At 35.2% G+C, this 23,424-nt stretch overlaps 1 pseudogene; it reads left to right on the forward strand.

The window, feature by feature from the left end:
• The first annotated feature begins 22,349 nt into the window (after positions 1 to 22,349).
• LOC109445538 (large ribosomal subunit protein eL19 pseudogene) lies at positions 22,350 to 22,906 on the forward strand (annotated as a pseudogene).
• The last annotated feature ends 518 nt before the right edge of the window (positions 22,907 to 23,424 follow it).

The following is a 23,424-nucleotide window of genomic DNA, read 5'->3' on the forward strand; positions in this document are numbered from 1 at the left end:
ATATATACTCAGAAGTGGGATTGCTGGATCATATGGTAGTTCTATTTTTAATTTTTAGAGAAATTGCCATACTGTTTTTCATAGTGGCTGTACCAATTTATATTCCCAGCAATAGTACACAAGGATTTCGATTTCTCCACATCCTTGCCAACATTTATCATTTTTTTAATAGCCATATTAACAGGTTTGAGCTAACATCTCATTGTGTTTTTTTCAGCATCTTTTTATAATACAAGTTCTGATCAAAAGATATGGTGAATGTTTATACAAAAAATCTTACAGTAAAAGACACATTGCCATTAACCCCCCTCAAAATACTCCCCTTTACTTTGAACACACTTATCCCATCATTCTTGCCACTTTCTGAAGCAGTTCTGGAAGTCGTCTTTCGTGAGTGTCTTTGGTTATATTGTTGTGGCTGCCTTGATGTCCTGAATCGATTGAAAACATTTACCTTTCATGTCATTTTGACTTTGGGGAAGAGCCAGAAGTCATGCAGTGCCATTTCCGGTGAATAAGGTGGATGAGGACACACTGTAATGTTTTTATTTGACAGAAATTATTGTAGAAGCGATGTGTGGCATGGAATGTTATCATGATGGAGGATGAAGTAAAGACATTCATGGAAGAGGACTTCCAGAACCATTTCAAAAAGTGGCAAGAATGATAGGATAAGTGTGTTCGAAATGAGGGGGAGTACTCTGAGGGGGATTAATAGCAGTGTGTCTTTTACTGTAATAAACTTTTAGTTTAAACATTCACTGTATTTTTTGATCATACCTCGTATCTGTTAGTTGTGTTGTGTGTCGTTTTTGAAGAAGTGTCTGTGTCTTTGCCCATTTTTAATGGGGCTATTTGGTTTTTGCTGTTGAGTTGTAGGAGTTTCTTATATATTTTGGATAGTAACATAAGATGTATGGTTTGGAAATATTTTCTTCTATTCTGTAGGTTGCCCTTTTACTCTGTTGATAGTTTTCTTTGCAATGCAGAACCTTTTTAGTTTGATACAACCCCACTTGCCTATTATTTGCTTTTGTTGCCTGTGCTTTTGGTGTCATATCCAAAAAAATCATTCCCAAGCCCAATGTCATGAAGCTTTTCCTGTTTTTTTCCTAAGATTGTTATAAGTTCAGGTCTTATGCTTAAATCTTTAATTTTCAGTTGATTTTTGTGTATGGTATAAGGTAGGTGTCTAATTTTATTATTTTGCATGTGGATATTTACTTTTCCCAATAGCAGTTGTTGGAAAGACTGTCCTTTCCTCATTGTGTATCCTTGGTACCCTTGTCAAGGATCATTTCACAGTTGATATGCACGTTGTTTTCTGGACACTCTATTCTATTCCATTGGTCTATATGCCTCCCTCTATGTCCATCCCATACTGTTATAATTCCTGTAGCTTTATTGTTTTATTTTACTATTGTATTAGCACTGTAGCTGTCATTCACAAAGATATCAAAATTGTTCAAAAGTAATAATTGAACCACAAAATAACTGATGACAGTGGTACGCTAAAGACTATAATTCAGAATAACTGTTGTAGTGAAAATAATGAACATAGTCCATTGCAGATATAGTTGTGAGTCTTTTTGTTGGGGATTTATATACAGTGTGAGATTTTTGGTACATTATTTTTGCAGCTACAACCAAAAAGGAGGAACATATCAAGTAATTAATAAAATGATGCATTCTTGGATTTGGATTTTGATAGCGTGCAGTCTCCTTGTCCCAAGTCCTGAAGACACTTGACTATATAAAATATTGTTAAAAAACAGTCTTATGAGCCATTAAAACTTGGCATCAGAGAAAGCACAGTGAATTTTCTGGTAAACCCATTAACTTGCCTTCTAGAACAAATACAAAATATTGCTTCCCTATTTTAGATCTAAGCTGTTCTTCAAGTTTTACTCTGTGTAAATAAATACAGTTATAAGTTAAACTATTTTCAAGAAGATTGTGAATATAGTAGTCACTGCTAAATAAAATGACAAACATTTTGTTCAGAGAGAAAGCAGAATAAGCTTCTGTTTAATAAGATAGTATATGTTTATATAATTACCACATGTCTCCTAGTTACATGTTTCACAGTTTAGTTGCACAAAATTGGTAATGTGCAGAATGCGATTTTGTTCTTGGCATATGAAGAAAAAGAGCTTGTGAGCTTCCTAAGTGCTCTTTTCATGTTAGAGGAAAAGAGTGTAATGAGACTTGAAAAAGTTACTTTAGGGATTCGAATTGATGAAGTCCAACTACATAATAGTAGGAAAACATATTGCTACAAAAATTAGGTTGCCAAACAATACTGTTTTTTCCTTTTCTTCATGAATGTAGTCACCAGGCATGAGGGCTATAGCTTATTTTTGGGAATGTATTTCTAGTCCACCCACATGAAAAACCATCATGATCAGCCTTGGTAATTCAAATGCCTGAATGCCCTTTCCTCACAAACTTCCATTATTTCTCCACTGTTACAAAGTAGAGAAAATGATATGGCAAACACAGTGCATGAACACTATTTGAAGGCCAGTGTGGATTCACCCAGAGATAAAAGAGTACTGAGTCTTTTCTTTCCCCGTAATGTGTACTTTAGAGTCTGCATGACAGATCGGGTAAGAACACCATTGTTAAGGTATCCAGCCAGGTGTAAAATGGGGCTATATGCCATATAGGACAAAACAGGTGTCATTTACAATATGTCTCTTGGCTGATGATTCAGTTTGGATACAAATAGTGAAATTTGGGTATATGATTAAATTGCAATTCCCATGAGGAGAGCTGTTCAATTATGTGTGTGGAGGAATGAGAAGAGAAAACATAGCTACTTTCCCATCTAGAGGAACATGGCCAAGGGCGAGGTGTTCACATGAGTTTATGAAATGGCAGATGATGTCTGATTTGTCCGACCTCAGTCTTATTAGCCTTAACCACTGTGCAATGGGGTAACAGCAATAAAACACATACACACAAAGGAACAATAGAATAATTGTCATCTGGCCAAAGACGCCAGAATTTAATTTTGGAGGAAAAAAGATGTTAACAGTGTTTTAAAATTTGGGGAAAGTTGTAGAATAAGGTATGCTTCCTGCCTGTTAGTGGTGAGAAAAATAAATACGAAACCAAGAAGAGCCTGCTTTCAAATCATACTACAGGAAGAAAAACTGATTATATTAAGATTTCCATTAGTATTCATCACTTATATTCCTTTAATAGACCTTGTATAACTATGGAGATATTGTATGTTACCTTGACGTTTTCTGAGTTGTTGGTGAGTTTTTTTTTCAATTGAGTAGGAAAATAATATGCAGCATTATGGTGATCTGATGGGATAGTAATATTTAAATTACAACATTTTTTCAGGCAATGATGAAAATATTTATTTTTTTACTTTATTACTAAATAAAAACTTTTTCACAATGCTTAGGAATTAGAATTCACTTTCTCAGGTATAAAATGAAGAAGCTGCATTCTGTGAGAGACTCTTAAACAAAACTGTACAGCTTAACCTTCCCTGTGTCCTGCCCTGGAAATCCTGATTTGGTAGGTTTAAGGTGTTGTACACAGAAAACTTTTCACTAAGGTCCGTTTTTAGTTATGAATCACCAGAGATAATTAGTCTCAAATTTTGTTGTATTTTGTATTAATTTTAATACTAAATAAATTTAGTATTATACTATTTTATTATACTCTCATTTTTCAGAAGAGGTATAATTATATAACTTCTCGTGTTTTTCTGTTGGTATTATTATCTTCAAACCTATTCTTACTTTCTGTATTTATCCTAAAATTTTCATTTATTTACCTAAACCTTATACTTTTATTTAAGTTTCATATTTATAGCCATATACATATATTAATAGAGCTTTTATAACAAGTATGCACATATATACATATATACATATTCATATATGCATAATTCACACATATAAACACATGCATGAACTATACAAGAAACCTTGCTTCTGTCATCCATATTATTATATCATTTATCCTTTGTTCTCTCAGAAGAAAATGACAAAAGGAAATGCTTATGTTATGCTAAGGCTTCTGAGGGATATACCAAAATATTTCAAGAGACTAATTGGAAAAAAACACAATCTTTCAAGCACACATTCAAAACTGAAAATGTTATCTATATCTAGGCTTAAATAGTTGTACTTGAATTGAAATATGCCATCTTTACTATTGAAATACTTCTCAACTACCACACGTGATAGTTATTTCTTATTTTAGGAATGTATTGTAAAAGTCTTCTTTCATTATTACTTTTTTAGCATTTGTTCTATTATTGATATGCTCTTTGAGTAAGGCACCATACTATATATCTCCAAATAATCTAGAGTGCTAATCATATTTCATAAGTATACTACTTGACTTCTCTAATTTACTGCTGGTAGCTTGGTTATTTACCCATAAATTTAAAGGCATAAGTCACTCATTTTAGTGCTGTAATAAAACAGCTTATTAATGGCATAATCAGGTATTTTCCATACAAAGCACTCATGATCCTAAAGAATAGTCTACATTTTTCAACTCCTTCCTGTGTATGCTCACATGCCTCCAATAATGTTAAGCAATTTCAAACAACTCTCTCTTACATACCTTTTCTCCAATAAGCTCAACTGTAGGTCTTGTAGAGCAGTAGGCCTCAGTGCAATTTTATCAGACATCTTAACGACACCACAGTCACTAATAATGTCTCTCATAGTCCTCTTGGAATTCCGGAAGAGGGAGAGAAGTTTGAATAATCCAAACCATCTCATTTTTATATCTTAAACAACTCCAGTCTCCATAAAATCTTGGATGATAATGTGAGGATAAGAGAGAAAGACAATTATGTGCTATTTACCAGATATAAAAATAACTGAATTTATATTACATCTTTGTGATGAGATATAGATTTTCTATTTAAAGGTATATCTGGCAGTTTCAAAGGATGAATGAAATGATACATATTAAAATATTGAAAAGCTTAATTCATTTTGCTGAAATAATCTAATACTTTAGGTTGATAACCTTTTATTTGATCATGAATGGAACTAGTTTTTATCTCATCATAACCTCATCTCCCTCAGAATTCTGTTTAAACACAGTCAAATATCATTAGGCATGTTCAGCTTGTTTATACTCTCTTCTTTGTTTAAATGATCAATTTTAGAAATATTGTCAGTTAAAGAATTCTTCAAGCCTGCTGACTCAATTTTCAGTGATTGATAGTGCTAGAAATGTTGATATTTTTATTCACTGTTTCACCTCTTCATGCATCACTGAGGTTCTTTGAATTATATAAATCCTCATCATTGGTAATTGAAACACTTTGAAATCAATGAAGTGTTTCCATGATCTCTTTTCCATTCTCTAGCTATTAATAACAACTTTGTTTTCCAATGGGCTCAAAATGGTATGTGTTGGACCATGTTTAAAAAGGCTTTTTTGCCATCCTGTGTTTTTACTTGAGTAAGTGGTTGGGTGAAATAATTCCATTCTGACTGTGTGGGTTTGAACCCTGGCTCTCCCAGGTCCTTACTCTGTGTGTTGTTGGACATGAATTTCCACCGTATTGTTTCTTAATTTGGAATAAGGGAACAGTAGTGATACTAATATTAAAGGAGGGGTGTGAAGATTAAATGAATTATTTTGTGCAGAGTTATTAGCATAGTGCCTGGCATAGCTCTCAGTGGCATTTGCCATTAGAATGGTTTGCCAAAAAAACCCCCAAACAAACAAAATAACCCAAGCTTTTTCTTATTCAGTTATTATGAAGTATTAATACTTAATATGTTATAATTAATTGGCTAGTACTTGGCAATACAATAGAAATGCAATACAGGCCTTTGCAGTATTAATATTTATTTAAAGTCTATTGGGAGGACACACAACAGACAATAACCTACCAGTGTGGTAAGTAAGGGGGGAAGGGGAAGGGGAAGGTGCCAGTTGAGAGCCATTATCCCCAATTTGAGCATGAAGTGAGGGCTTCTTGGAGGAAATGGGGCAGATTGGCAACTCCTTGATACTTTTGTTCCAAATGATCCAGTGATAATATTTTGGAATAATTTTAATATAAATTAACTCAGTAAAATCCTTTATGACACTTTTTGGGTGGTGACCATCATCCATATTCCTGGAAAATGTGTGTTTTATTCTTATGCTATCAGACCAAATCACCCCTTAGCCATTATTGTTAGTTATCTACCAACACCTGGGCACTCTCCAATTTCTTGAAGATAATGATTCTTAATATACTCTTTCTGTATATAACTCTGTTTCTGTTACATCTTATTGATTTTAATATTCACCTATTCTATCCAGGCCTCTCAGTCCCTATGTGTCCTCTGCTTCAATGATCTTGTCCTTTACCATACCCCAGCCACTAACTTCCTTGGTCAAAATATAGGCTTTGTTGCCATTACCAGTGCAACCCCTGAATTATCTCATTCTAAAACTGCTTAAAGCAACAAACATTAATGATGTAAATGGCGCTGAGGGTAAGAGATGTGGGTGCCCTTTGGGTAGATGATTCTGACTAGAAGTCTCTTACAAAGCTGCAAACAAGGCATTGGCCAGGCAGGGCTTAAGTCTTCTGAGGCTTCAACGAGGAAAGGTCTAGTTCTAAACTCACTCAAACAATTTTTAGCAGGATGTTGGTGAGAGACACCACCCGTTCTTTGCCATGTGGACCCTCCAAGTGCAGCTCATAGCATGGCAGCTTGTTTCTCCCAGAATGAAGGCTGAGAGAGAGAGATTAAAACCACAGTTTTCTTGTAACTGAATTTTAGAGTGATACCTTGGTTCTTTTGCCTTCTCTTTGTTAAACGCGAGTCACTAGATCCAGCTCACATTTAAAGGAATGCGTATCAGGAAGCATATTTAGTGAATACCTTAGAGGCTGTCCCCCACACCTTTCCTTCTCTCCTCCAATTTCTAGAACTTCTTCTTTTTTTTCAGTCCTCACTCTTATCTGATGATCTTCATTTCTATTTTATGAAAAATTAGAGACAACCGTAGAAGACCTCCAGTGGTTGCCACCACATTATCTATGTCGTGCCAATATTTTCTTCCTGTTATTATGGATGTTTTCTTTTGAAACCTAATCTAAGACTAAACTCTTCACTTGTTCCCCAGAGTTCAAGCCATCTTGCATACTTTAGGATCTTGCTCCAAAAATTCTCCCTTCTTTTTTATGTGGAATCAAAGTTTCTTTCTCAATTGGATCATTCACGTCATCATGTAATTTCTCACATCTTCAAAACTCTCTCTTGATTTCCCGTCTCTTTATAGCCACTGCCCCAATTCTGTGCTTGAGTATTTGAACATTATTTGATAAAATGGTTCTATCATCCCAATTCCTTCCTTCCTGTACCTTCTACAAAAATTGTATTGCACTAGGAATTTTCCTTTCTTTTTCAGTGGTATTCTTAACAGCAGAAATTATGTTGCTATAATTGTTATACAGGATAGAGAAAGTAGATGGATATGGTCAGATTAAAGAATTTCAAAATAAGGAACCAAGAGACCAGAGGTGCATATTCTTTCTTCAGTATGTATGGCTTCTGTACAATAATAAGTTCAGTTCCTAAATTGGAACATTTTCGGTTTACCAGTGACAGATTATTCTTGAGTATTAATTAACTGTTCCCACTGGTAAATACAATTTTTGTGTTTCATGATGCAATGACAATTTTCTTTTTGAATATTTTCTTATTCTCTTCTAAAAGAGATTTTAAATTTCCAGCTGAAATTAGTTGTGAAAAAGTTAGACCCCTTTTCACCCTGGAGTGATGAATGTGTTCATTCTTAATCAAACTTTCTTATCCAGTGTGCTACTGAATAATATATACATAAAACACCCACATCATGTCCTTTTTCATGTTGTGTTTACTGGGGTTTGCCTTGAAAGTTATTTTAGGCTGGGGATTGGTCCGCTATGTTTTAAAGATATTCAGATGGTTTCAGTTCTCAATGGACCAAAGCAGTTTTCTGTGGATCAGACTGATGCTATTTAGTCACTATGCATGACCTCCTGAAATTTATATGCCCCAAATGACCTTATAAATTGTCATTTAAATAGGGTTCCAAGGTAACAAAGGCAGTTCCCAATCCTGTCCTAGCTGCTAAATCTGGATATTAACAGCAGAGTTTCAATTTATTACCCACTGTCAAATCACAGTGTTCTTATTGTTTAACTTGCCAAAGCATTCTTTATTTCTAAAAGAAACTATACACTTCTGAGAAAGTGAAATGGACAACTGAAAAGGTATGTTACTAATGCACTATTTTCAATGATCCTCATTTTATAGCATTCTTCCACGCCAAGTAACATCTCTAGAAGTCTGATTCCTCACTGCAGTATCTTCATTCTTGACCCATAAGCTATGGTTTGTGTTGCAGAACTGTTCAGTACTGTTCAACTTTTGGTACTAAGAATTAAACCATTTTTTAAAAGCCCAGGAGGATCTCTTCTCCATTGTGAGAAATACACATTTAAAGCAAAATCAGAATGCACAACAAAATGGCAAATAGATGTAAAAAACTAAAACAAGCAGTAAAAAAAACAAAACAAAAAACAAAACAAGAAATAAAAACATCTGAGGACTAGTAACATTGTCTGCATCTTGAAGGAATACTCTTTATTTTTGGTGAAGTTTCCCCAAATATAAGAATAATTTTTTTGCTGTACAATGACTCTAGATATGTGCACTTGTCTTGTTGCTTTTTGTGAATATTCATTTGTTCAGACACACCTTCTAAATTCAACTGCTGTGTTGTAGCCATGACTTATTTAACAAGTCACTTTCAGTATTTGCCCATGGAAATAATAACACAATGGCAACAGATAAGGGCTAAGATAGAGCTAGGTTAAAAATCTCGTTGTAGTTAATAGTTTGATTAATATTCTAACTTAGCATTCAAGTGAATTGAAAAACTTAGCAGGGTTAATTGTAATCTTTTTAAGAAAAGGTAGTTCATAATTTTTTTCCTTTTGGTGTTCATGCTATATATTATTAAAGCAATAATTCATTCCATAATTGTGATGGCCAAAAATGAATTACCTGTACTATCTGTATCAGACTGCTTTAATCTGTGGCTTGTTTCTTGATAGAGCTGGGTTGAAAAATATTATTAGCTTTTATTAAAATTTTTTGTGAAGCTCTACGTGAAGTACCATGGGCATATGAAAATAATTTAGTTATAATTATGAAATCTTTCCTCAAAATGCTACAGACTTGAAAGGGGGACAAGAAATATAATTAGATTTATTTTTTTATTATATAAGGCAGGGAATGATGTGCCATAGAGAATAAAGGAGATATTATTTCCTAAAGTGGTTCTCAGTGCATGTTCTATAGAGAAGAGTAGGAAATTTTGAGTGGGCCTTCAGAGATAATATTTGTTTTGAACACATGGCTAAGAGGATGGGGAGATGTGGGAGGACAATTAAGATGTAGAAAAATATCAGAAAAAAGCACAGAAGATACCAAGATGCAAAGAAGGTATACCACACAATTTTTTTGGTTAGATTATAAAGTGAGAAAAAGTGATTAGTACAAGATATTTTTGAAAAGATGAGGTGAAGCCACAGTTGGTCAAGCCCTGAATGCTGAACAGGAGAGCTCAGACTTGACTCTTTAAGCAATGGGCCTTTACAATTTCTTCAACTCCTGCACCCTTGCCTTTCCCGGTTTCCCAACCAGTGTCACTTAGTGCACCGAACCCTGACCCAGACTCAACCCTGCTCAGAGCAGGAGGTGTATCATCGCTCTTTGTATTCTCTTCTATAGGACTTGAAATCATATGGTGTTGCCAAAAAGAGCTAATGTCTGACTTGGTGTAGGATGTGACAACTAAGTTTGTGAACTTTGTTGCAACGATGTTGCTAACCTTTTTTCATATAAGAGGGATTATTCATTATGAATTTATATCAACTGGACAACCAAGTGCTGAAAAGGGTACGTGAAAAAGTTAGATGACCTGAACTTTTTGCCAACAGTTCATGGCTCTTGCATCACGACAATGCACCAGCTCACACGGCACTGTCTGTGAGGGAGTTTTAGCCAGTAAACAAATAACTGTACTGGAACACCCTCCCTACTCACCTGATCTGGCCTCCAATGACTTCTTTCTTTACCCAAGATAAAGGAAATATTGAAAAGAAGAATTTTGATGACATTCAGGACACCAACAGTAATACAATGACAACTCTGATGGACATTCCAGAAAAAGAGTTCCAAAATTGCTTTGAAGGGTGGACTAGGTGCTGGCGTTGGTGCATAGCTTCCCAAGGGGAGTACTTCGAAGGTGACCCTAGTGATATTCAGCAATGAGGTATGTAGCACTTTTTCTAGGATGAGTTCACGAACTTCATTGTTCGACCTTATATGTGTTCTGAGTCCCATGAGTCTTGTGGTTGTAGCAATCCCTCTTATTCCATGTTGGTCTTGTCAAGCTGAAAAGTTAGAGGTGGAACAAAGCCTTAAACTTCATATGAAGTATTTTCAGTTATCTGGATAAATACCTCACTTTCCAATCAAGACTGACCCTTTTCTGGGTTGCAGCGTAATTTTCTAATATCCTTAAACTCTCCTGAATGCTGGTAAGTCCCCTCCTTTGGAAGGGTGGGCTCCTGCATCCTGAACCTCAAGTAAAAGCAAAGATGACTAGAGATCTAACTGCCTGTTCACATAATTCTGTTCCTCAGTCAAATTATTGTCCCCCTTCCCACCCCAGCCTCTTACAACACCACATAAACCTTATGTGAAATTGCCACACTCTGGCATTTTGCCTGGTACTTCCCAAGTACCTACCCTATGGGCCGTTGCTGGAACTGCCTTTCCCAGGTCTAGATTTTGCTTTTTCTTAGGATTCTGTGGCCACAGCGTGCATCATGCCAAAAGGGGTGGGCAAAGCTAATCCATAGATCTGATTGTACTGTGGTATCTAAAGATTTCAAGTAAGATTTTTTTTTTTTTTTCTAAGACCTGGTCTTATTTTTTAAAAAGATTTTATTGGGGAAGGGAACCAGGAGTTTATTGGGGAACATTGTGTATTTTTCCAGGATTTTTTCCAAGTTGTTGTCCTTTCAGTCTTAGTTGTGGAGGGCGCAGCTCAGCTCCAGGTCCAGTTGCTGTTGCTAGTTGTAGGGGGCGCAGCCCACCATCCCTTGTGGGAAATCGAACTGGCAACCTTGTGGTTGAGAGCCCACGCTCCAACCAACTGAGCGATCTGGGAGCTCAGTGGCTGCTCAGCTCAAAGTACCATGTTCAATCATTAGTTGCAGGGGGTGCAGCCCACCATCCCTTGAGGGAAATCGAACTGGCAACCTTGTGGTTGAGAGCCCACTGGCCCATGTGGGAATCGAACTGGCAGCCTTTGGAGTTAGGAGCACGGAGCTCCAACCGCTTGAGCCACCAGGCCGGCCCAAGTAAGATTTTTTAAAAAGATTACTACTGAGAAATTTCAAATATAGGAGCTGTAAAGATATATATGTATAAATAAGCAAAGGAAACATACTTACAAATCTGAGAAAAGGAGATGGTTCTGGGCAAGGAGTAGCACCTGAAAATTGTCAGCTATAGCAAGTCATACATAGTCTACTAGGATTTATCAAGCCCATTAAGGAATCATTTTTTTTTTTTATATTATATGCAAGTGTGAAAGAATTATGTGGAAAGAAGTTCAGCAGTTTTTACCTCAAGCATAATTTACTTGTGTGACAGGTTTCCTGACATATGTGAGTCTATTGTTTGTATCTCTCTTGAGTTTTAATTATTTAGAATTTTCTACAGGGAATTCACATACCGCTATTGTTTTTTGACAAGTAGAAATGTTTCAGTTCATGGCAATGATCATTCTTCATGTGCTTCTTGAGAAATTTTTGTAGAAATGATCAGGCTGGGTAAAAATTTCATATGAAAAAAATATCTTTAAATGAGACTCATTCATAACATGTTAAAAATCCTGTACATATTCTTTATCTTTTTTTAATCTAAGATTCTTTATAGGAATCTTCATATTATCAGATTATTTTCTGTCTTTAGTGTTCCTCCAAATATAAGTAATTGCTTCTCACGAAGTCTTCTGAATAAATAAGGAGAATGCACACAGAATTTACATTGCTTTATCAGAAATAGGTTAGGCTCTAGGGGAAAAATACTCGGTTTCATCAAATAGCCTCTTTTTTTTTTTTTTTTCCTGTCAGATAGCTTCTATTACCACCTCCAGTAAAATAAGCTATTACAGTGCCACCACACTGGAGGAGAAGAGTGTCAGTTCTATCCGATTCCAAGTGACTGAAATGCCTCATTATTAATCAGCTTGTAGTACAGCACTGGAAAAAATAATTCATTTTGTGTAGACAATTTTAGAGCATTTGTTCCCTGTGTCCATGCACATTACAATATATAGTCAACCATTGTCATTTTAGGGAAATTGCTTTCTTATTACCAGTAGCTACATATGGGAGTCAGAATTGGTAATAGCTGTGTGAATATAGCCTTATGATGAGAATCTGCCAAACAGACCCATAAAATTTGGGGCACATGAGAATCATAGTAGCTCCCGATTAAGTCATAAGTCAATAACAATCTCTAAAAAAGTATTATATAATAGACTCATAAACAAAAATTACATAAGTTGTTTTCCAGACATGGAACCATGTTGTTATAAATCAGTGTCATATAACAGTCCTAAAGCTATTGTACAATTTAAAGATGATACTGTTTTGTTTGTTTTATAGATTGAATGTGATTCTTCCCTTCCCCCCTCCCCCAAAACCCTAATGCCCAATGTGATGATATTTAGAGGTGGGATCTTTGAGAGATGATTAGGTTATGACAGTGGACCCCTCATGAATGGGATAAATGCCCTTATAAGAGTTACCCCCAAGAGCTCCCTTGGACCTTCTGCCATGTGAGGACACAGCTAGAAAATGGTCATCTATGATCAAAGAAGCAAACACGTACCAGACACTGAATCTGCTGGTGCCTTGATCTGTATTTCCCTGTCTCTAGACTTGGGAGAAATAAAGTGCTTTTGTTTATAAGCCACCCAGTCTATGGTAGTTTGTTAAAGCAGTGCCAATGGACTAAGGCAGTTGTGATACAGTCTGTCAGTCATCATCTTTTTTTTTTTAAATCGCAGTTTGAGATGGAAATTTGCTAATTATGCTTTTAATATGATTACTATAGTTATCCAGGCACTATAATTTAGAACCCATAGAGGATTTTTTTTGGCATAATTTATTTGTACTGGCTATCCTCATAAGACAAATTCAATATTTATTTTGATCACTAATCTAACGCAATATTGTCATGCGGCATTTCAGCTTTTTGCATAAAATAAACACTATTTGCCTGAATGCTTAACATTTTGTTATTTCTATGAAAATAACAATACGCATAGTAAAATTTTTTAGCAGAACAAAGAAAAATGAGTCAGTCTCATTCTCAAGACATCCATCCTACTCCTTAGAAGTAATTTTGTGTATTCTTCCAGAATTTTTTCAGGCATATACACAAGCACATGCATAACTCTTGTTTTATATCAATGGGATAATACATACAAACTGTTGTCATTTGCTTTATATCTTGGAGAGTTTTCCAGGTTATCATAATAAATCTACTTTGTTCTTTTACCAGATGTATATAGTCATCTTTTCTATGGATGTTCATGTTTTATTTAATCAATTGACTGCTGAGAAATATTAAAGTTATTTGCAGGTCTTCCCCTCCCCCCTATACAGCACTGTAAAAACAATCCTGTATGCATATATCTGAGTTATGCCCAAATATATTTGTAGGGTAAATACCTCAAAGTGGAATTACTGAGTCAAAAAGTTTGCACATTTTATATTTGGGTAAATTCCTCTTCAAAGACATTGTACCAATGAATAGTCTTACCAATAATATATGGAAATACACTTTTCTTCATATCCTTGATAATACCGTGTAATCTCAGTCTCCCTCATTTATTCAAAATTTTTTTATTACTATTTTTTTCCTGCTTAATTTCTTTCATACCACTTATCACCATCTGACATATGTTCACTTATTAATTTATCTGTACTCCTTGAGAAACAACATGGAGCAGAAGATTTTTGTCTAATTTGTTCTCTGCTATATCCCCTATGTTTAGAAATGTACCTGGAACATATTGCGTGCTCCATACATATTTATTCAATGAATGATTAAATGAATGAATAAATAAATGATGAGCTCTCTCTAGGACTTAAACCACATATAAGGTGAAATTTGCTGAAATAAACGTATTAGAGTTTTCCTGTGATTGAAATTTGTGCCTTCTTAGAAGGTAACTTTTGGCTCCAGAATAACTGTTTACAACTACATTTTTTTTCTTCTAGTACTTTCACAATACTTTTATTTTAATCTTTGATTTTTTAAAATAAGAATTGCAGTAGAGATCCAGCTTTGTTTTCCCTCCGAGTTCTCTATAGCAATTTTTTAAATTTATTTTTTTCTTTATCATATACTAAACTCTGTATGTCCTGGGTCTATTAGGACTTTCTATTTTGTTCCATAATCTGCCTATCAATTCTGGTGCCACGCTACATAATTCCACTTTAACTCAATGACATATTTTATTACAAATTAAGGCTGGTTCATCCTAAATGGTATACTTTCTTTAGATCCTCATTGAGTAATTTGTTGATTTCTTTTTAGATTGTCAAGTTGCTTTGCTTGTGATGTTTTGATAAAAATATTTTGACCAGGCTTATAATTTGTGGGAAAATTTTTGGGAAATGCAGTTATGATATACACCATTGAGTCTTTCTATTCAAGAAAACTTTCCATTTATTCAAGTATTTTTAAAATTCTATTTTAAAATTTTCACACTTTTAAAAAAATTTTACTATAGGTATTTAATGTTGCTTTTGTATATAAAATTTGTTGTAACAGTATTTTCTAATAGCTGCTTTTTGTGTATCATCATCCTACCTAACTCCCAGTTTCTCAGTTGATTCTTTTAGACAATGTAGAAAATCATCTCATCTGAACAATAGTGATTATTTTACCACCTCTGCAGTTTTTTAAAATATTTCATTGTAGTGTATAGAAATACTTGAAAAAACTGGACTAGAAATTATATGAAAATCAAATTATCAGTTATATCTGGACTCTAAGGCAGATTCCATTTTATCAATATTTGTGAAAAATCGGGCTTCATATCATTTCAAACTAAATCTATTCAAATGTTTTCTAAGTCAGAGGTAAAATTTCCAAATTTGGAGTTCAAAAAAAAAAAAAAAGAGATAATTAAAATTCTTTGAAAGAAAATATTTGGAATTATTAGAAAACAATATCAGAACTCATCTCTGATAGAGACAGGATTTCTAGTAGAAATGTATCTTAATTTTAATAGCCAGAAAATTAAAGTTAAAAAAAAAAAAGAAAGACAAACCCCCCCCCAAAAAACACACACACCATAAAAGTGGCTTAATACCAAATTATCTAAAAACCAAACGCTAGTTCCTATGTTTGTCTGCCACTAGTCTTTTCCACATACGTGGTGTGACAGTTAGGTTCATGAACTCATCCTAGAAAAAGTGCTACATACCTCATTGCTGAATATCACTCCGGTCACCTTCGAAGTACTCCCCTTGGGAAGCTATGCACTGACACCAGCACCTTGTCCACCCTTCAAAGCAATTTTGGAACTCTCTTACTGTAATGGTCATCAGAGCTGTCATTGTATTACCCTTGGTGTCCTGAATGTCATCAAAACATCTTTTTTTCAATATTTCCTTCATTTTGGGTAAAGAAAAAAGTCATTGGGGGCCAGATCAGGTGAGTATGGAGGGTGTTCCAATACAGTTCTTCAATTTTCTGAAGAGACAGCAAATCCTAAATCTGGAGTCCAAAGTGGTTTTTCACATCTAAAGTCTGTGTGGCTTTAGATAAATTATTCAGCTTCTTGAAGCATCGGTTTTATCTTATATAAGTTGCATAATAAAGCCAGTAAGTACTCCCCTTCTAGGGTTATCAAGATTATGAGGGGTGATACTTGCAAAATTTTGAGCATTGTGTGTAAAATCTAGTATATTATTCTTAGTAATAGTAGCAGTAATTATAATTTTCAATTTGCATACAGGTGGCTTGTTAGTACAACACAGAAGGGAATAGGAATATTGGCAAGTGAAATCCAGTTTCAGTTGTCTGAAATGGCAATTCTCATGGACACTTGTTTGTTCTCTCACACAGACACACACACAGACACAACACACCCACTTTAAATCTACAACAGCGTGGTTAGCAGCAGAATAGGGCTTTCTTAACAGTAGAAATGACTTTCTATTGTAGTTGTCAATTGTAATTCTTCTTTTTGCCAATGTAGTAAGAAAGAAAGCTATTACTAATCTCAGTTTTCTGATATGGCTCAGTAACTTCTCAGTTTGTAGCCGACACTGCACTCAAGTCTGTTAGCTTCTCATCCTTCTAACATGCGCCTCGCAGTGATGTTCAGATTCATATGTTGGAAATGGAAAAGAATAGGGCTAGTAAATGAGGGTCAGACAAGAAATGGACAGAAGCCTATGATTGGAGAATTAATGTGAAATATTAGTGTTCATAGAAAAAAGAATAAAGGGGGAGGCGATGTTTAAAGGGGAAAAAAACTTAAGTGCAGAAATAAATGGGTAGAAATTAGGTAACATGCAAAAAGAAGCACTGATAGTGACTTTAAAAGTTTCAAGAAAAGAAAAAATTTAAATAGAAGGAAAGAGGTAAAACTAGAAGGTCATAACAGTGAGCCAAGGGAGTAGACTCCAGAGCACAGCAAAGGAACAAATCCTGGCAGAAGGACATTACATATTAACCATTATGGGCCTTCACTTCATTGGTTATGTTATAGGTTTGAGGGATTTTTTTATTTTTTTTTTACTATTTTCATACTATAAACCATGCTTTGATTTCATTTCTTCACATCTCAGTTCAGGCCAGGTGCATCCAGCAGTGACCACAGAGATGATACAGTGCAATTAAAGCATTGCTAAATGGAATGTGGAAGTTGTAGATGGTTGGGATTAGATTGAAAAGAAAAGTTATTTTGTTATAGTCAATTACCTTTATTTTAGAGCATTTCTTCTGTTCTCATGTAAACAAAGACTACTGTGCGTAGGATATAGAATTCCAAATGTATTTTAGTTAGCTAAAATCAATGTGTAATGCAGACATAGGATTTATTAAAATGATGTTTCGTGCTAGAAGTCAAGTGAGCATTCAGTCACTTACCTCAGCACACATAATGGCAGATACTTAAATGTTCAGTACCAATGAACATTGTACTATGTTTACTCTGCCCCCTGAGCACTGACTTTGGGATATATGCTGAGTATGTTTGATCCTGAGGTCACTTAATTTTTCTGTTAAGAAACAGTCTTTTAGGCAATGCCACACTTACTTCTCTTCTATAAACAAGTGTCTCTAAAGAATTTATAACCGAAATCTTTACCTTCTCATTTCCTGAAAATCTTAGCTTTTCGGTTCAAACTGGAACCTTCTTGCCTTTGCTTTATTGGTGCTTAATAATTCTATTGGGTGTAATAGCTTCATCATAATAGCTCATGTTCCAACTCATCAGAAGTGTTATCTATAAGTAAAATGATATCAAGAATAACTAATGCTTCAAGAATTATAATTTCTCCAAGTTTAGGAATATATAATTAAGAATAGTATTTTGATCTTTTTATCTATTCATATGAAATAAACTCCCTATTTTGGATGATTTCCTAGTCCTTGAGTAATTTAGAAGTACTTATTTTTTTCTAATAGGCTTGGAATAAATATGTGGCATTTCACATTGCTCCCCCAAAAGTTCTTAAATGTAAATACTAGCTTATAGTAGAAAAGTATTCCCAATTCTTTATCATTTATATCGATGTTTCTTCTGTGTAATTATTTTTAAAGCTTAAATTTTTTTAGACACTTCCTATGTAGTAGAAAACACTGTGTTTTCCTTCATGGAGCTGTGTGGGTTTTAAAGAAATGAAGGATGGAAAATTTTAGAAACAAGTCATCATAATTTGATGTGTCCCATAGTTTAATCAAATTTGCTTAATGCACTTTTTAATCAGAATAATTGTTTTAAATGACTATATTCTTCTGAGGGACTAACTAGACAACAGATATTAATAAAAAATTTAGTAATTAGAAATGAAATCCTCTGTCAGGACCAGTTTTTGTCTCTGTTTCTGTGCATACCTGTCTGATGTGGAATGAGTGCTGCTTTGGTGACAGGTGTTAGTGTCAGCTGTCTGCAGTACCATCTTTCAAATACTGAGTGTCTACAGGCTAATTAGAACAAAACTGAATTGCCCAACCTCCTCAAGAATGTTTGAGATAGTACCATATTTTTTGTATGCAATTTTCACAAAAATTTATACTGAAAAATTTAAGACAGGCTATTATGTACAGTTTGAGTTCCTCAGAAAGAGAAATTTCCAAAAAGCTACCAGAAGTTATTGAAGATGGGGATGGGAAGATTCAGGGAAAACTAAAATCTCTGCTTCTTTGTTGTCTTGGATTTTACCTGTATACTTTAGAAAATTCTTACAGGGTTGTTTGCTTTAAAGCACTCTTGCAAATTCAATTTAATTCCAATCATTCATAGTCTCAAAAATTACTGATAAAATATCTTTAAGTTTATTAACACCTACTATTAGGTTGGTACAAAAGTAATTGCGGTTTTTGCAATTAATTTTAACCTTTTACACTGCAATTACTTTTGCACCAACCTAATATATGCCAGGCTCTGAACCGTTCTGCATATACTCATTCGATCTCTATGAAAATACAACAATATTGACCCTTTTTGTACATTAGGAAACTAGTACAGAGAGGTGAATATTTTGGGCAAGATCATCCAGCTAGTAAATAATGAGACAGATGTTGTATCTAACCCACTCATACATAGTTGTTTAAATTTACTATGCATTTGATAGTTACATTAAGCCTAATCTTCCAAAATAGTTCTTTGATTCTGTCCCACAGCTGTTACAGGTATTGCTATTCATATGATGGCGTTATATGCTTTCTAAAAGTTTAATTTTTGGTAATCATGGAAAACATTGTTTCCAAATATATAATTCAAACCACTCATTGAGGATCCCACATAATTCTTTTTATCATTTTTCATAAATAAGTCAAAGTAGAATGTCACATGCTGGAACCCATAATGTCTTTACCCAGCAATGTAAAAACACATAATCAGCTACCTTCCCCCCACTCCCATGCGACTATAGCTTCTTCTCCTGAACTTTAGCCTGCTAGTAATTGTATTATTTTATGCTGTTAAAAGCCTCCATGCTGTCTTTTCTAATGTGCAAAGGTCACTTTCACAATTATTTTTCTTTCTCAGTGGGTCATGATTTAGCAAGTACTGCTCATATCATATGCAACTAAAGTAATAGAAGACCCAAATCCCCACATGATCTAATTATGTAAAACTTTGGCTAGCTATTATGCTAAATGTGCCCTTTGACCTGATGAAAATATTTCTAAGATTTTTTTTCATTGAGAACACTAAATGAGATGCATCCAAAATTTCTTAACTAATTGAGAAATGCTTGAATGATCTTGTCTATTTGACCGCTACTTACTGGGATGCATTTTACTGGTGGTGTAAAAGAACTTTGGACTCTAATCAGTAAGGTGTGAGCCTTTTTAAGCAAGGGTTTTTAAGATTAAAGAATGGTGTCATATAAATAAGCTTCAAAAAAGGAGGACCACACAAAACATGATCAAAGATTTAAGTGCAAAGATATTTTTAGAGAAGAGAGATAAAATTCACTTAATTAGACCAAGTTATTGAGGGAAATAAAATCTCTAGTCTGAAGTAGATGAAGATAGGCTATTATATGACTTTCTTTGTTTAAGCATTGAAGCCTGCATACTACAGATAATGGATGTACTTCTGCCTAGTGGTTGGGAGGTAGAAGACTTTGATTTCATGAAGTATATAATTTCATAAAAAACCACTGTACCAAAGATTCATAGGATCCCTTTCTTCTGGGGCTCAATGAGATACAGAAGATCTAGATTTTACAGGATGAATAATTAGCTTAAATGGTTGCACTGTGTTCTAAATAATGACAGGGACCATTTAGCTTTAGAGAATCCTGGTCCATGGAAAAAATGCACCCCTGACCTTGACTAGCCAACTTACAATGTCTGGTCATGATTACAACTGGGCCCTTGAGTAAAACAACTCTAACAACAGAAACTGCTAGCAGTTCTCATTAGCGTTACTAAATGTGGTAGAACTATGTGTTGATTTATTTTTGTATTCAAAAGAGAGCAAACAATTAGAGGCAGAGAGATAGACAATACCATAAATCTGTCAGGCATATTGATATTAATAATAATGAAATAAAGAACGTTTATGTACATAAAATAAGGATGTAACAGATAACAAAAATTAACAAACTTTGAATCATTTTATGCTCAAATCTTCTTTCAGTGAGTCCTTGTAAAAAAGGGACGTGATGTGGGAGGGGGAGAGGTTATTCCATCCCACTAAGCCAAGTGAGGGAGGGCTCAAAGAGAAACATTCTTGGAGACACAAGATACCTAGTAGAATCTTGTTGCCCTGTTAGATTTTTGAGCTGTACATCTATGAAGTGTAGCAAAGTGAGAAATCCCTTTGGAGAGCCTGAATTCTGTACCTGTGATTTTGGAAAGACCATGAGCATGAAAATTGCATTTGCAGAGGACTGATGGAGCAGCTGAGAAGGCTGGGAGAAAGGGGAGTTTTCGCACCACTCTGTCAAGCTATATATAAGGAGAGCTTCAAGAAAATCACCCACAGAAATTAGGGGTACATTCAGGAAGGGAAGATTGGCAACCCATTTCCAGGTTTGGTTTTGATTTAGGAAGCACATTGCTGGTATACTCTGCACTGACTTGAGCAGGGAGAAAGAGAATGCAAAGTGATATCAGAGCAGAGAGAGAACGACTGTTACAGGTTGAATGTTTTTAGCAGAGGAATCTAAGAGGCAGATTAGTGTGCAGGCCATTTATAGGGAAGTGTTCTTGAATAACACCTCTGGAAGACTGAGGAAGGAAGCTGGATTTGGCAGAGGGGTAAGATGAACTGCACTGCAAACCAAACGAAAGCCTCATCACTGGAGCTGGGACAGATTATCAGAGTTGTCCTGAATTGAGTTGAAGGGAAGGAGCCTGTGTACCTCTGCGCTGATCAGTCATTGAGCAGCTGCTCCTGGAAGGAGGGGAGACCTCGGACAATAAAGAATACATTGTCAATTTCAGACCTGAGGTCTGGAGGGCTTAATATGGTGTCCTCCACAAAAACTTTTCTTCTTTTGGTTTGGTAGTCCTCAAAGCTACAGAGGCATGTATTAGTTAGGGTCCTCCAGAAAAACAACAAACATATATATAATATATATATATATATATATATATATATATATATATATATATATATATAATATATATATATATATATCCACCCTGTTTGTATATGTGTGTGTGTATACACACACACACACACACACACACACACATAACAGAATGCATATATAAAATGTATAATGTTATATGGATTGATATAATTAATATATTAATATATTTTATATAATGTAATATATGTATACGTATATAATTATATAGCATTTATATATTACAGGTATATATTATGTATGTATATCTTGTATATCATATATGTAATATACCATATATACCATGTTTTATATACATATTGATAGAAAGAGGAAGAGATAGATTGAGGTTTATTTTAAAGAATTGGCTTATACAGCTGTTTAGGATCCATGAGACCATCACCTGATGGGGCTGGAAACACGGGAAGAGTTTCAGTTTGAGTCCAAAGGCAGCCTGCTGGCAGAATTCGTCTTGCTCGAGGGTGGTCAGTCTTCATTCTCGTAAGGCCTTCCACTGATTAGATGAGGCCCACCCACATGACAGAAGATAATCTGCTTTACTGAGAATCTGTAAATTTAAATGTTAATACCACTCAAAAAAATACCTTCACAGAAGTATACAGACTAATGTTTGAGTAAATCATCTGGTCACCATTGCCCAGCCAAGTTGACACATAAAATTAATCATCACAAGGGGCGTCTAAGTGAATCATGATATAGTTAGTCACAGTTAATCTAATTGTGATATTTGACCTTAATAATGTGGAGCCAGCAATAAACTTTTAAAATTATATTTAATATAAAATTGTCCAACATAGCAAGAGTAGTTAATATAAAGCCATATTCTTGTCTAAAGTTAGCCTTCCTATTAACACATGCACCACATCTACTTATATTCCTCTAGAATACAGAAACAGGCTTTCCTTTTGGTTCTGCCACAGCCATGAACATACTCAGGCTTCAGAAGAGACTTGTTTCCAGTGTCCTGTGCTCTGGCACAAAGGTCTGGTTCGATCTCAGTGAGAGCAATGAAATCACCAATTGCAGCTTCTGTTGGCAGGTCGGGATGCTGCTCCAGCACGGGCTGATCATATGCAAGTCTGTGACTGTCCACTCCCAGGCTCAATGCAGGAAAACTACCTTGGTCTGCTGGGAGGGGAGGCATATGGGTATGTAAGCAAATGCTTCTGCCAGTGCTAGGGTGCCTGAGAAGGTACCCTGGACGAAGAGGGTGATAATCCTGCTGATTGGAACATACTTTGAATCGAAGAAGATTGACCACCACCTTATCACAGTCTGTACCTGAAGATGAAGGGGAATGTGTTTAAAAACAAGTAGATGCCCTTGAATACATCCATGAGCTGAAGGCAGAAAATATCCTCAAGAGACTTCTGGCTGACCAGGCTGAGGCCTACACGTCTCAGACCAAGGAAACGTGAAAGTGCCAAGGAGGAGGCCATCATTAAAATCCTGTCCAAGATAGAAGAGACCGGTAAATAAAAGTACCCTGTTGTGTCTGTACATAATGACCTCAGCAATTACATAAATCAGTCAATAAAAAATAAGTGATCATCTGCCGGCCCCATTCCGCGCCCCCCAGCCCCCCTACACACAAAAAAAACGAGAATATGGCGTGCTTTAACCTCTAGGGGATGTCTGTGATGGTTCATTAGTTGCTTTACAGGTACTAATTCTCTCCTTGACAGATGCTTAGGTTGTCACTGTGGATTGAATCCAATATGAGAGCAATCAAAAGAGCAAGGGCCAGGGCGTCGAGCCAGAGACTCATAGATTCTATTAGTGCACATGCTGTCTCTGCTATCCACGCCCTTTTGGCTAAGCTTTTATGTGTATACAAATCGCAGGCCTACTAATATGTTGATACTGATTTAATGTAGTGATGATCATTAGGAACTCGGAAGCTTTCACATGTAGATGCTAATAAGGTGCTGTTGCCAGAAGTGGGATTTAGAGTCCTAATTTACACACATGTGCACAGACACACAGTAACATATGAG

This window comes from Rhinolophus sinicus, chromosome 3 (assembly GCF_057876585.1).
Source record: "Rhinolophus sinicus isolate RSI-liver-muscle chromosome 3, RSI-T2T, whole genome shotgun sequence".
NCBI lineage: Eukaryota > Metazoa > Chordata > Mammalia > Chiroptera > Rhinolophidae > Rhinolophus > Rhinolophus sinicus.